This window comes from Silene latifolia, chromosome 9 (assembly GCF_048544455.1).
Source record: "Silene latifolia isolate original U9 population chromosome 9, ASM4854445v1, whole genome shotgun sequence".
Lineage (NCBI taxonomy): Eukaryota > Viridiplantae > Streptophyta > Magnoliopsida > Caryophyllales > Caryophyllaceae > Silene > Silene latifolia.
This window is the reverse complement of record NC_133534.1, coordinates 100,807,274-100,812,752: the sequence shown is the minus strand read 5'-3', so window position 1 is coordinate 100,812,752 and position 5,479 is coordinate 100,807,274. Positions and strand designations below refer to the sequence as shown.

At 39.4% G+C, this 5,479-nt stretch overlaps 1 non-coding gene across 1 annotated transcript; it reads right to left on the bottom strand.

The window, feature by feature from the left end:
• Positions 1 to 2,896: 2,896 nt before the first annotated feature.
• On the bottom strand, positions 2,897 to 3,003 carry LOC141603035 (small nucleolar RNA R71). The gene has a single exon (XR_012524934.1). It is a non-coding gene; the product is annotated as a small nucleolar RNA R71 (small nucleolar RNA).
• Between the last annotated feature and the right edge of the window lie 2,476 nt (positions 3,004 to 5,479).

Sequence of the window (5,479 nt, the reverse complement as noted above, 5' to 3'; positions counted from 1 at the left end):
GTTGTGCTTTTTTAAACCAAGACGATCTTGGGAAAAGGTGGTCCATGGTGTTTTAGGGTGTGACACCGCAAATCTGTGCGTGGCTTGATTTGTGGGTGTTGGCTTTGGTTCAACCACTTGTGTGATGCTTGGCTCGAGTTGGCTAACAAGGGGGTTCTAAGTATTTGTTGTGTGCTTGCTTAGAATGGGCTCTTCTTGTCTCCCTCTTTATCATCTGCACTACATTTTTCTGAAAATGTTTTTGTTTTTGAAATCGTCTTTTGTTATACCATGTTCTTAACCGCGAAAGTTTGAGGACAAACTTTTCTCAACAAAGGGAGTTTGAAATGAATATGGCAACCGAGATTTTTGAGCCAAAACAGCCGGTTTTCCAAGCAAAAAGAAGAGCACAAATTGCAAAGATTCCAAGAGAAAGTGACAACAAATGGTCCCCTTTTTATACAAGCAAAATGCCAAGTGATGTGACCATAATTAGCGCACATTTAGTCCCCGAATTAGCCTTGTTCCCATGCTTTTTAGTGCATATTTGGGTCATTTATTGTCTTTAGCTATTTGTTTTGCATATTCTTTGAGGTTTTGTGTCCTTGGTAGGAAAGGAGTGCAAACCTTGCATTTTCATGGCAAAATGAGACTAAATTGATTGAATCCAATGACCAAGCATCAAGGAGAGACAATATTAGAAGGCCTTTGTACATATTATAGTAGTTGGGCAATGATGAGGAAAGATCCTTGCATCCCCAAGGAAATCCCCAAGGATTTTATGAAGAAAAGGGAAGAAAAGAAGAAGAAACACGACTGAGCAGCAATCCGTGCGGATTGACCTGAAGACGCCCGTCCCCAGGACCACAATCCGTGCATCTTCCATCAAAGACGCCCGTCTTCTCCCAAAGACGCCCGGACAGAGACTCCTGAATCCGGCCGTCCCGTGCCTAAGGCGCACGGATTCCAAGACAGCGTAAATTCCTTTCTTCAAGCTTCAAGAAAGATGCCCTTCCTTAAGAAAATACCGGCGTTTCCCTAAGTAGGGACTTAATCGTCATTTAAGCCCTTAGTTAACCCTAATGAATCCACCTAATTTCCACTATAAATACCCCATTAGTCTAATTAGAAGAGCATGTTCTTCTTATCAATTTTTAGAGTAGTTAATATCAATCAAATCTCTCTTTAGTTTTGTAATCAACAATTAATCAAGTTTTAATACAAGTTTTATTTCCTTAATCTCTCTTTTGTTCATTTATTTTGGGTAATTGAAGATTATTTGGGTTATTATTGGGAGATTGACAACCTCTCAATCAAGCATCAAGTACTTCTATTATTCTTTGCTTTATTATTGGAATCATTAGTAGGTATAATTCTCTTAATCTCTTTTTAATTATTGCTAATTACTTTCATTTGTTCATCATGTTTCACTTTGTTGGTATGATTGACAACCTTGCTAGCATGTTCAACATGATAATGAGTGAGTAGTTCCATAGCTAGGGTTAATGGGTAATTAGGGGAAACCAACATGGGGAATGATTCATGCTTAAATTAATATGCTTTTATGGTTTATTTGCTTGCTTGTTTTGATCTCAACTCATGCACATGTTATGTTTGATGAAATGCTAAGCCTATGAATCCTTTCATTTACAACCATCACTTATCTTTTCAATGAGACTTGTAAGACATAAACCAACTCGAGTCCCATTAGACCATGCATGTTGTTGAGTAGGGAAGACTAAGTCGACTTGTAGGTGTTGTACAATCTAATCGATTCGGCTCCGGGACCCAAACTTTCCTAGGATTGTAAGATATAACCCAACTCAATCCATCACAACAATAATTGCTTGCTTATAATTTGAGAACATGTTTGTATGATCAATTCCCATGAATCCCCTATGACCCCATGACACCATAGTGCTTTTTATCAATTGTTTACAACCCTTTCAATTCATCTTGCTTATTTACTTTCATTGCTATTTAGTTTAGTGACCTTCTACATCAACCCAAATTGTGACACCCCTAAGACACCACTAGTCTCAATAGAAATCTCATCTTAATTCCTGTCCCTTGGGATCCGACCTTTACTTGCCTCTTTACTAATTGTAGAGTTGTTTGTGAAGTTATAAATTGTGTTTTGGTCTAGATGCTTCCAACTACAATTGTTCCGAAAAATAGAATATAGCTCCGAATACCGACCAAAAATGGCGCCGTTGCCGGGGACGGTGTTATCTTGATTTAGATTTTCTTATATTGTTATTAGTTGTGTCTTTCTTTGCCTTGAGGAAGTAAAACTCCTCAAGGTTTGTTCTAATTATTTTCGAGTTGTTTGATATTTTGCATGTCTAGAAGGTCACAAGGTGATTTTTTACCTTTTGATCGTGAAATTGAAAGAACTTTGACAACCAATAGAAGACTTGCTAGGAGAAATTTGAGAGGTATTAGTGAGGTTGTAGATATTCAACCAACTATTGAGTTCATCAACCCTTTTGCAAGAGAAGGTGAGGAGAACCCAACACAAAATACAACACAAAATCAACCCACAATGCCTAAGTTTTCATCACATTCCGTACCCACCGAGGAGAACCTACCCAATGGTACTCCCACACCACAACATTTGACCGGAAATTTCATTGCCAAATCCGCATTTATCCAATTAGTCGAAAGGAGCCAATTTGGGGGGATGCCTAGTGAAGACCCTCACTCTCATATGGAGACCTTTTGTGACTATTGTGATGCGATTTCTCAAACCGGTGTAACTCAAGACCAAATTCGATGGGTCTTATTTCCTTTTTCTCTAATTGGCACTGCGAAACAATGGTTGAAGGGCCTTGATAAAGCCACTCTCGGAATTGATTCTTGGAAAAAGTTGGCTCTAGCTTTCTACAAAAAATTCTACCCACCGGAAAAGACTAACATGCTAAGAGCTCAAATTACGGGTTTTAAGTAAAGGGATGAAGAATCTTTGTATGAAGCTTGGGAGCGGTTCAAAGGAATTTGTCACTCATGTCCTCACCATGGACTTAGCGAGTGGTTCTTGGTACAACAATTTTGGAACGGTCTATATGAAGATTCAAGGAACATTCTCAACATGGGATCAAATGGAATGTTCACCGAAGTTGATGACAATCAAACTTGGAACAAAATTGAGGAAATGGCGGTCCATAACTCACAATATAGTAGACCTCGCAAGGCTACTAGAGGAGGAAAGCATGAAGTGGACTCCGTTACTCAATTGGGTGCTCAACTTAGTGCTCACATTGACACAATCAATTTGAGGTTTGAAAAAGCTATGGCTAGACTTGAAGAAGCCTCAAAATCACCAAAGCATCATGTTAATGCCATGACGGCATCCTCATCAATCCCAAGTGGGATATGTGAGAATTGTGGAACTTTGGGACATGACTCAAGTGAATGTAGGGGAACAAATGACAAGTGAATGCTTTCCAAGCATACAAGAGTGGTACCCGTTATTCTAACTATTACAATGAAAACACCAAATTCCATCCAAATCTCTCATACAAAAGCCAAAATGTTCAAAACCCTCAAACAACATACACCCCACCTCCCATGAGAAACCAAAATCAAAGACCCTTTTACAACCAAAACCAAGGTTACCAAAATCAAAATCATATAATCAACAAAATGACCAAGGTTTTGATGTTCAAAAAGCGGTCCTCCAAATGCAAAAGAATCAACAAGAATTTTTCACTCAAATGCAAAAAGATAGTCAAGCAAAGGAAACCACCATCAACAACATTCTAGCTCACACCAAAATGTTGGAAACCCAATTGACTCAACTAGCATCTTCAAGCTCACAAAGACAAAAGGGGCAATTACCACCTCAAAGTAATCCCCCAAGACATGAAACGGTTAGTGCCATCCACTTGAGAAGTGGTACAAGGTATGAAGCACCGAAGAAACAAGTTGAGGATGAAGTTGTGGAAGCTAGTGATAAGGATGAAATTGTGCAAAACTCCAAAGATGGAGAATCATCAAAGGAAGAAATTTCAAAGAAAAATGAAGACAAGGTCAAGGAGAAGGAGCCCATTATGATTAGACTTCCTTTTCCACGTCGTCAAGCCAAGCCCAAATTTGATGACCAACTTGGAAAGTTTATGGAAATTGTGAAGAATTTAGAAGTCTTAATTCCTTTCACGGAATTAATCAATCACGTGCCGGCCTATGCGAAATACATGAAAGACATCCTCACAAAGAAGAAGTCGATCCGGAAGCTTGAGACTATCGTCTTCACTAAGGTGGGTAGTGCAATACTTCAAGGGAGTTCACCTCCAAAACTCAAGGATCCGGGAAGCTTCTCAATACCGTGTACCATTGGCGACACCACGATCAACAAAGCCTTATGTGATCTAGGGGCTAGTGTGAGTGTTATGCCATACTCGGTGAGTAAAAGGTTGGGGATGGGAGAGCTTAAATGCACTAATATCACACTCCAAATGGCCGATAGATCGACGAAGATACCATTAGGGATATGGGAAGATGTTCCCGTACGAATTGGGAAATTTTTCATCCCGGTGGACTTTGTCATTGTTGATATGGAAGAATATTCCAACATTCCAATCATTATAGGAAGACCTTTCTTACACACCGCGGGTGCGGTGATTGATGTGAGACATGGAGAGCTCACTCTAGAAGTGGGAGATGAGAGTATAACTTTCAATCTTGCCAAGACCATGAGAGCTCCCCGTTTACATGAACCATGTTTCATGATTGATCATTATAGCCGGAAGGATGATAGGAAGAAGTTGGAACTCCAATGGAAGAAGAAAATTGAAGATGCTCCATTCAAAGAGCAAGTGAATTGTAACAAAGAGAGCTTGCAAAGCTCACCAAAGTCAAGCAATGAACAAGATGGCCTCATTGGCCAAAACAAGATAATGGGAGAGTTGTCTCTATCAACTCAAGAGATCTTTAGTGATCAAGTAGATGAAGTTTGTGGTCTTTGGGACGATGAGTTTGAAGGGATTTTCAATCCCTACATTGGCAATGCTATCGATCAAGACCGACAACAAGGACAAAGATCTATTGAATAACTTTATCACGACAATGAACAAACTTTTGATTACTTTTTCAAGGTGTTGAGCAACATCAACAACACCTTAGACATGCCCCCTTGACATCTCATCAAGAATGAGAGTTTGGTGGAGTCCTCCCTAAACGACCATTTGTAAATATTTCTAACTCCCTAACTCGCATTTTAATTATTGAAAGGCATTTTTGTTATTTTTGGATTTTTATACTTTGATCAAGATAATTATCATGTTTGAGAGAAGTGAGGGAGGGACTAATAATTTCAATTGATGTGTAGTGCTTTAGCTTAGTGTGGGGATAGCAATTGCCTAGGCTATTCATGCCTTAGTAGTGCCCCCACAATGAAGAACACGAGATTTTGAAGAATGAAAAATGACAAGGGATATGCAAGGTACACGGATGGAACTGAATCCAGGTAAAATGGGTAGAATCCGAGCGGTTTCAAGAG